The following is a 9,882-nucleotide window of genomic DNA, read 5'->3' on the forward strand; positions in this document are numbered from 1 at the left end:
TTCCGAAGACGTCGTCTAGCTCCGTCTCTTGGCTTGCTTGTCCCTGTGCAGCCCCAGCAGATACAGGGTCCAACTGAGGGCCGCTGACGTGGAGTCCGCGGCCTAGAGACCAATCATCAAGAAGGTTCAGACACGGCTTCACAAAAGAAAGTGATAAAAAAAAGTATCGTCAAAAGTAGAAACTTGCCACAAATATGGGTATTTTGGGCCTTCTAAGCTAAGTAAAATCATATCATGCATTCGCACCAATACTGCGTAGTGATGTAAACGACGTTGTTGACAATTTTGGAAGAAAACCGCATATTTATTAGACAGGCTGTGCCTACTGCAAACACGTATGTTTCGCAGTCATCCCTCATATATCACCTTTGCCAGCAATGCGGTGAAGTCGTTCTTTTTTCAGCGTGCTGGTAAAAAATCAAAGTGGCGTACATAAACGGATGTTATCGCCGTCTTAGGTTATTCGGGAAACTATTCCGCCTGAGCTGTAATCAGCATCATGATCAGCGAGTGATTTTAAGTCTATATTCCAATCGCTCTGCTTATTCGTATCGCAATCCTCACAATTCTGCGGCGTCGACAGGGGTGGTCGCCTTCGACCCGAGGTGTTGTGTCGAGACGCGTATGAGGGCGATGGCTTTTTGCGAAAGGATGACTCTCCACAGGCGATGACAATGCAGAATACAATGCAACCTATTTAGCGCGGCCATGGTGACTTCGTTTTGAACTCAGTTGGAACAATGCGTGTTGTAAATCTACCGCCAAGTAACAATAGCTTTAAAATTGAAAGGAATAGCAACCTTCACACTGCAGACGCGGCCGCCTTGCGATCTGTAGCGTTGACGCCACACAAGTTTTACGTGCGCTTGCAATGCTATCTCCCACAAAACAAAGTCAATGAACCTTTAGACAATGAACATTCAGAGGCTTCATTGGTACTAGTTATGAATTCTTCATTTGGTATCTTACATCTTGTACAAATAAAACTAACCCAAATTTTAAATGTCGCCTGGCGGACTTCCACGTGTGTTGTCACAGCCGACGTTATGCTAGTGATGTAGATGTTCAAATAGAAAGAGAGGTCTTGAAGAAGGAATTTTAATTGGAAGTGGAATGCGGGATTAATACGCAAAAAATGTTAACTCCTCCGCTTTCGCAATATACACCTAACATTGCTTGAGGTTATCCCCACAAGTTTTCTGAGTGCTACTTATGCAAAGCTTGATAGGAAAGTACCACTGTTGGCGTTACTAATTCCTCCCAAAAGACGGGAAGAAAGTTTGAGATCTTCATCCAGGTCCTTATATGTGAGACCTGAAAGCGTAACTTCGTTACTGACGAAGTGTTTTGGAACAGCGCTGCTAGGGGCACCTTCGTTCCTCAATGTTACGTCCAGGTTAATATCAGCCTGTGCTTCCGAACGCAGTATTTTCCCACACCCAATCCACAGAATATTTAGAACGATATAACTTGTCGTTTGGAAATCATTTTCTTCAACATGTCAATATTCCGCAGATAGTATGGACTCCCAAGAATGAGTCACTACAAAACGTAGCAGTCAAAGAAAAGGGATACTTTCACTTTGGCTAAATACTCGCTTCCACGCGCCCGCATCATCGTTAAATCCCTTTGTCCCTGTAACTTAAATAATTGTCGTCGTGGTAATATTGTTAAAATATAATCCAAGGGCTACAGAAGAGATGTACCGGGGTACAGGCATAGTTAGAAAATTGTGTAAAAAGTAAACTTCTGCGGATAAATAGCAGAGAAAGCCCGAGTCTAAAAGAGAAAAATGCTGCTGACAGGGAAAGAAATTGCGAACTCTTAGGCACTCAAACAATCTGCTGTCTTTAGTACATGACTTATCTAAATAAGATACGGAGAAACCCCTGCGTGTGGTTTCTCGTAAAAATACAGCTTACGGGGAAGCAATTTGTGTCTTTTCCTTGTAGAGACCACATTGATATCTACATCCTGCCCTAGGAGCAAGAAGTTACTTGAAGAAACTCCAACCAGCACCAACATCTACGCTAATATGTGGTATCGAACCTTCCTATATTTTGCTTGGATAGTTCATTTCTTTCCAGACCTGTTGGTTAGTGTCACATCTGTTTCATGGTTCATTGACATATTTAAAGTGGACCCTTCATACCATCACTGTCTCATGGTCCATGAGGGACACCCAGGACATATAATTGCGGCACCAAGTGGAAAAATGTCCCTGTATCCATGAGCTTCTTGTGCGACCCTCATGGGTACCCTTGAGAGACACACGGCGAGCAAGCATTTCCCCGAATTCATCCGCTAGAACTCCAACTGTTTTTCTCATTTATTTACTATATCGTATAGGCATCACTACATCATTCATCTCCTAATAAATATCTCAAGTTAGCTTCTACTCCAAAAATTGTGTTTTCTACCCTTCTACCTCGCCATAATCTAACGTACACCTCCACTGATTCATGCAGATTAAAGCCTGGATCAACGCAGTGTACACGAGCCTGGAGAAACAACCCACCACCGCGACGACAAAATACTGGTTGTTGAAATGTACGCGAATGCCCGCACAAAAGTCCTTGCACAGAGAAATCATAAATATAAACACGGCATAGCAACTCTACTATAGTTCAGTTATATTTGTTAACCTGTAGTAAACCAATCTGCAATATAACGAAATGAAACGCCCCCACACGCAGGGGCTATAATATTTGTGTTAGGTTCAGGAAAGCAGGTACGGAAAGCTTTTGAAGTTACCATCTCTTTAGAAATGCGGAAACTCATAGGGGTCACTCGCAAGAATAGTTTGATGCAACGTAACGCGAACACGATAGCCGTGGTGTCGTCTTCGACGTCCTGGAATGTGTAAGAGGGGCAAGACTTGTACTTCTCCGGGAAAGTATAAATTGTACCTGGGAAGGGTCGCTCACATTGGTAATCACCGTGACTTTGCGCGCCCTGAACAGCAGCATTTTTCATCATCTCGGCCTTGGCACTTCGCAGCACCTAGAATGAATATTAATGACAATTAATGATACAAATGTGTTTGTGGAACAAATTATTAAAATAAACTAGGCACCAGCCAGTGTCAGGCTGACCTTGTTCACAAGGCACTGCATGGATTGCGACACGAATTGTAGCCGGGCAAGTTGGTACATAACTGAGTAACAAACAGCGCAGGAGCAGGACGATAGGATGATCGCACAAACACGGCGCTTGCTAACTGGTGTTTATTGTCGCGAAGAGTCAATAAATATGAAAAGACAGAAGATACGTCACACCAACCTAGGAATGAGAAATAGAAAAACAGAAATAGCAAAACTAATGAAAATCTAATAAAAATAAAGAACTAAACCAACTAAAAGAATCTAAGAGAACTATAAAAACTTCAATGGCAAAATCATCTGCAGTACTGCTAAATCTGCAGCAGCCAGCCCAGGTGATATCGGAGCGCCCACACAATCTCTCCTTGCTACAAAGATTTTCCCCCTGTCTACTTCTTTTTCTTTCAATTTCTTTCCTTTCAATTTCTCTCCCCGTGAATCGATTTCTTTCCCCGTCAGGGCGACGGAAGGTGTGTTGATGCAATCTTGCTGCCGGGTGGGAATTTCTCAGGCTTCCCTGATCTCCAGCCGCAGCCGGTCCTGATACCTGGCCACCACGCGGCACTGCGTAAACGAAGTCGAGCAACTTGGGTATTTTGAAACGTGCGATGCAAGCGTGCTTCCTGTTGCGTTTTTTTACGTCGCACGCGTTCTTCCGAAGCCGATCATTGAGGCAGCGCCCCGTTTGACCCACGTACGACCGCTTACATGACAATGGTGTCTCGCAGATAACCTCTTCCAGTCAATAAACGAATGGCTTTGCATGTTTCTTCGTGCACCTGCTGGCCGCTGGGAATTCACTGTTTACTTTTCGGCAAAAACTACTCACTTTGTCACGAGCCGAAAAACCAAGGTCTCCACACGACCACCCCACTATTTTCCTGGGCTGTTTGCTCAAACCATGGATGTAGGGTATGACGGCTACCTTTCTTTTCTCTCTTCCATGGGCTGCATGGACCGTCCGTCGCATGGGCCGTCGATTTCTTATCATGCCTGGAGGTTGGACATCTATATACTTTATTAGCCGTAATATCAGCAATAAGGGTGGTTTTCCTCCCCCAACGTGTGTTTATCAGACTTTTCACAACTGCGAAAACAAGCGTTCACAGCTAGGCCACGATCCGACGCAAAACTCACGTCGTCCCGCACCAGAAATATATTACAAAGTGCATAGGCTAACGCAATATCGCGTGGTTTACATTACTTTATTCAGCAGAATGAATACACTTTGTTTTACATTACTGCACTGGAATATCGCCGTGGGATTATTCTGTACGGTAATACAGTAACGTATCCCAATCGTTCAACAACGTCAACTCCAGCAAAGCACCTCACACACCATTAAAACATTCGGGATACCTCAGAAGACTTATTGCATTGGTCGCTGCTTTGTCTCGTTGTAGTGGCTGCTTCTCACGGAGTACACTTGATGGTGGTAATCTTAAAAAGAACAGTCTTTCTTGTGTTACTTGAACGCTACACATTTGGTTTGTATTTCTGTTTTTCTGCCTGTCCCTCGATTCAGCAAAAAGTTGAACGAATTCTTGAACGAGACCTATGTATGGTCAAATTATTTTTAAACTACATTATCTAAATCTACTGCAAAATCCGTCAGTTGTACCCGCGATAGAGGTGGCGATTTATGAAATATTGGTTTCTGGTGACCCGCATACAAGTTGAAATTTACGCATAGAGCTCGAAATGCTGCTTTTAAGAAGCAATAACCGTTGGTGCCATTCCAAACTGGCTCGGTGTTGATCTGTCGGTGCAAATTTTCGATTTAGATATTTTCTAAAGGGACATTTGCACCGCTTTCAGTTTTCAAAAAAAAAAGCCATTCCACTCGATGTGAAAGCTGTCGGAAGTGCATAGAAGTGAATCGCCATAATTGGCTGTATCACCGCTATCCTCTCACTGCTGCAACTCAAATTTCCCGCCTCCGTAGTGCTCGCGCTCCCCCTGCCTGAAACTGCACCATCGGGAGTTCTGTTCTTTTTTTTGCTCAGTATTTTCCTATGCTGGAGCCGTTTTGCGTCATTCCGAAGGCGTACTTTTTTCGCCGCTGGAGCTTGTGTGCGTCATTTCGAACGCGCCATTGTTTTCTTGCGTGGGTGGAATCTTTCTGTGGCACTTTGAAAGCACTATTTTATTTTCGCGCGTGGAGTATTTCTGCGACATTTCGAACTCGCAATTTTTCTTCTAGCGCAACCGCTTTTTTGGCTTAGTATCCTAAAAAAACAACCCAATGAGCGCTCCTAACTAAATCAACGGTGACGCTGCCGGTTATTTAACTATAATTTGCCTCAAATATACCCATAGGTTTCTTTGCGGTAAAGAACGCGGACATGGAGGACAAATACTATCGGTTAACGAATTTAGAACGCTTATGCTTATAGTAACCGCTTGGCTTTCGAAGCCTCTGTGAACCGCCGCGGCGACAGCGCTACAACGGAACGCCCTGTTGCTCTACTTTGGTCCAGCAAGCGAGCCACGACGACAAAAGTGCTCCGCACGTAAAGCTTGAGGTATTTCGCAAAATCGCTTATTCCAGGACACATAGAGCCTTTGTTTTTCTATGCTATCGGACTCCTACCGCGCAGATAGCTTTAGCGTTTTAACAGAGGAGTTGTGGAGGGGCTCGCAATATCTGATGTCGTCTGTCACGCAAGGCAAAAACACCCTCCTGGGCACGTGTGGCTCTACTAAGCCCGTAGGCTCTACTAGAGTTTCTCTATATAACTCCCGCAGGGAGCTAAGAGTTGCGCGACCCTTTTCCACGCGCCGCCTTGATGACGTCACTCCGGTTATCCATGCCGCGCAGAGAAGCCCCCCACTACGGCTACGCCGCAGCCGCCGACGCGGGCGGCACCGCGCCCCGCCCTGGAACAGCCGCAGCAGCAGCGTGAGCGACATCGCAGGAATCCAGCGTAGTTGCCGGCATCAGACTAAAACCTGACCACAACCGCCGCGAAATCGGCCTAAACGCACCGCACTATGCTGGCAACACTGTCTTTTTGGCCTCCAAATCTCTCCAACTATGGTGTGAAAAAAGGAATGGCTTTAGCCATGCTGACAACGCTGACAACGTTTTTTGTGCTTTTCTTGTTCGTCCATCCGTGCTTTTGCGGCACCGTTTCAACTGAACGGACGGACGGCCTGGCCTGTACGCTGTGGTGGTTTGAAATGGCACCTGTTATTCCAGCTGACGTTCCTAGGGTGCTACCGAACCTCACGTCAGTCCGCGCCTCAACTTCAAACATCCAGCTTCGACGACGCAAAGGCGGAGACTTAGCGAGCTCGATTTTGTGGCCGTCTACTTCGGTGGTAGCGACACGCTCGTCAGGAGGTAAGTGTTTAGTCATGGGATATTGCGCTTTTTATACCCGAAGAAAACACACAAGGTGTTGCTGGCTTAAGGGCTCGTGGTAGAAGTGTAGGCTCATTTTAAAGTGGGTAAGCTACGTGCCATATTTCTTGCGAACGCGCACCCGAAAGCATAGCGGCGTGATTTTTTTTTTCTTACGGGCTCATATGCGTAACTGAACTGGAATCTGCTAGCTATGGTGTCACTACGCTTACTACTGGTGACAGTTATTACACCGAGGTGAACGTTCACAGCCTCAGTAAGCAGTACAGGGGTTCTGAGTTGCATGCACAAATGCAAAGCGGGCACACTTTCGGAGGTATTCATATCGTATGTCATCAAGACGTCGCTCACTGCTTCCATTACAGGGGCTGGTCAAAAATTTCCACTACAGCCGGTGCACGTGCACGAGTGGCTGACGGGTGATATGCGCTGTTTCTAAAGAGAGACGGACCTACCTCAAGAGACTGCTTGTCGATGTCTTGGGCTAAGGGCGTCACTGTTCTCGTTGCGGGTGTAAGTATTTCGCAAAATTTGCGCTTCGTAGCCTGTCTTTCGTAGAGACAGTGCAGTGAAACTATATTCCTGTTGAGAAGCTGGATTATATAAGCGTGCGTCCGTGTGTGTGTGCGTGCATGTGCGTGGGTGTGCGTGCGTGTGCGTGTGCGCGTGTGCGTGTGCGTGTGCGTGTGCGTGTGCGTGTGTGCGTGCGTGTGTGCGTGCGTGTGCGTGCGTGCGTGTGCGTGCGTGTGCATGCGTGTGTGTGTGTGTAAAAATACAACACAATTTGCACCTGTCACCACAATTTCTGTTGTAATTTTTTAGGAAATATAATTGAGAATTCCTAGCGCTCGCATGCAGAAGTTAGAATATGGAATGGATTCCACAGGATACATGCCGCGACATATTCTGTTCAGGGGAAAGTGAAATGGAGACACTCGATGCTAGCAATGAACACACACTGCGTACCATGTGGTGCACCCACCTAATGCACTCACATTTGGTGCCCAAACATTGCTGTTGTGTGCATTCAAAGCTGCTGTTTCTTTTTTTTATCGCTAAGACTGCACTACAGAGGTTGCTGTACATGGTCGTGTCAGAAGTCAGTTATTTATTGCAATTTACTAATGAAATTGTGTTTCAGCAAAAATTTCCTCAAGCAATGCAAGTGGGGTTTTAAGATTAAAGGAGCCTCAGGTAATCGAAGAATAGGTAGCCATCGCTATTTTTTTTGCTGACATGGTGCACTCCTTGACCGGTCCCACATCGCCAGACGAGAATTTTTCTCACATTGCTCATGCCGTAGTCATCATCCTGAGTCTATTTCTGTACACTCCAGAACAGAGGCCTGTCGGCTCCATTTTCGATTTTTCCTATCCTGCTTTATCCAAACCCATCTGTTGCCCATAGGTTTTCTTCTCACACTCATCCACCGAGTGTTCCGTTTTATTCAGGCCTCTCGTTCCTTGATTGCAATCTTATAGGTGTGTGCAAGTTTTCATGTAACAAAAGGTGCTTTTAAACGAGTAGTGATGCCACATTTCTTGATGAAAAATTATACATAATGTTTGACTTCGATCTCTACGTACAGTGCTCAGCGCTTGAAACGTGATACTCGGAGCGCGTGGCTGCCAGTGCTTGCTGCGCCACAGGTGAGCGCTTGTGAAAGCGAGCTGACGCATTGTGGTATACGATGAGGGTGAGAGCGTTCGTGACGCATGCTTAGTGCATCCGGGAGACAGCCCTTCAGTGTGTGGTTCTTGGCGGCGCCATAGGGGTGCTACATGCCATGGCTTCAAAACGCTGCACCTGCGTGCTGCCCTGCGCCGTGCGAAGCTGGGCGAGCTGGAACCGCGCGCATTATGAAAATTTTGAATCACATTTATCGCGATGTGTTATCGTGGCGCGGCGCAGCACGCAGGCGCAGCGTTTTGAAGCCATGGCATGTAGCACCCCTATGGCGCCATCGAGAACCACACACTGAAGGGCTACCTCCCGAATGCACTAAGCATGCGTCACAAATGCTCTCTCCCTCACCGTATACCACAATGCGTCAGCTCGCTTTCACAAGCGCTCCTCTGTGGCGCAACAAGCACTGGCAGCCAGGCGTTCCGAGTATCGCGTCTAAATCGCTGATCGCTGTACACGGTGACCGGCCAATTTTATTGGAATTTCCAATACTTCGGATGCATCAGTGACACTGCCATCTACCCGGTTGTACCAGTGTATAACGACGTCTGAAATTTCATACGGTGAAGTTATTCGCCATCTGATTTTTCCGACTTTTTGTTTGCCGTGACGAGAGGTCCAAAATGGCCGTAATCGCAGCAGCCCCATTTCTGTCCTCTTTACTCCACAGCCTTTAACTACAATTTTCACGCTCCACCCTCGGCCAACTTCTTCTGAGCAGCTCTTTCTCTTCCTTCACAAGAATCATTACAAGTTTCTTCGTTGTGGGTTACTACCAGTGAGATTGCATTATCCGCGCACATTCGTTTTTTCTTATTGCTTTCACATTCTTTTTTTTATACTAAGTAACTTCAAATTAACCACTATATTGGGTTTTAGCTTTGAATTATCAAGCAATTTCTTCTACTGAATTGCATGTAAAATTACTGAAACCTGAACGTCCCTTCCAATTAACTGAAACTTCTAATTGGGTGACTTCAAATTATCAAGAGTCGACTGCATTTGGATGGCTTGCTCCAGGGGTTTAAAAGAGGTGAGGTACACTACTGGTTGGTGTGACCTTTACTTTTATTTAAGCATTGCAGCAAGTTATAACTCTTGGTTTCTTGCTCATACCACCACATTGATGGGAAAGTTCTTTCTAGATTATAAAATTTGCACAGGTAGTACTGCACTTCAGCCAACATTGGCAGCAAGAGTTCCACTTTTGTGCGTGGCTTTTGTGCTACGCTTTCTTGCATGGCTTTGGGGTCGTGCTAAAAAACCTGCCACAAGGAACAAGCCATGCAGTGAGGCTTGCATGTTGTGCGGCAGAGCCAACTTTTATTTCTGTATTAATAAGCTTAAAATCAGACCTTGAAGTGAACCAGAGAACAGTAGGCCGTTTGCCCTTAGGAGCGCATGGAAAAACAAGTAACGAAGCAGTGCAGAGAGGAATGGGCTGAGCGGCGTTTCCAGTTCGAGAAGCTCAGAGTAAAATATGTTTTGAGAGGAGGGTGAGAGCAATGGATCGACGTAGGTGGACAGCTAAGGTTTTCAGGTACATATACATGAAAAGCGTGGACACGCAGTGGTTAAGGAGGACTAGGTGAAATGCAGAAACAACAGTGGAAAAGCTAAGACAGCCAAGGTAACCAAAAGGAGGCAAGGCAGATAGAAATAAATAAATGTAGAAGAAATGGAGGCTAAAACGTCGTTAGAAATGTACAGGGCTGAGAAATTGGACAA

Source organism: Haemaphysalis longicornis, unplaced genomic scaffold (assembly GCF_048455015.1).
Source record: "Haemaphysalis longicornis isolate Haplotype H1 unplaced genomic scaffold, Haemaphysalis longicornis Haplotype H1 scaffold_4, whole genome shotgun sequence".
Classification (NCBI taxonomy): domain Eukaryota; kingdom Metazoa; phylum Arthropoda; class Arachnida; order Ixodida; family Ixodidae; genus Haemaphysalis; species Haemaphysalis longicornis.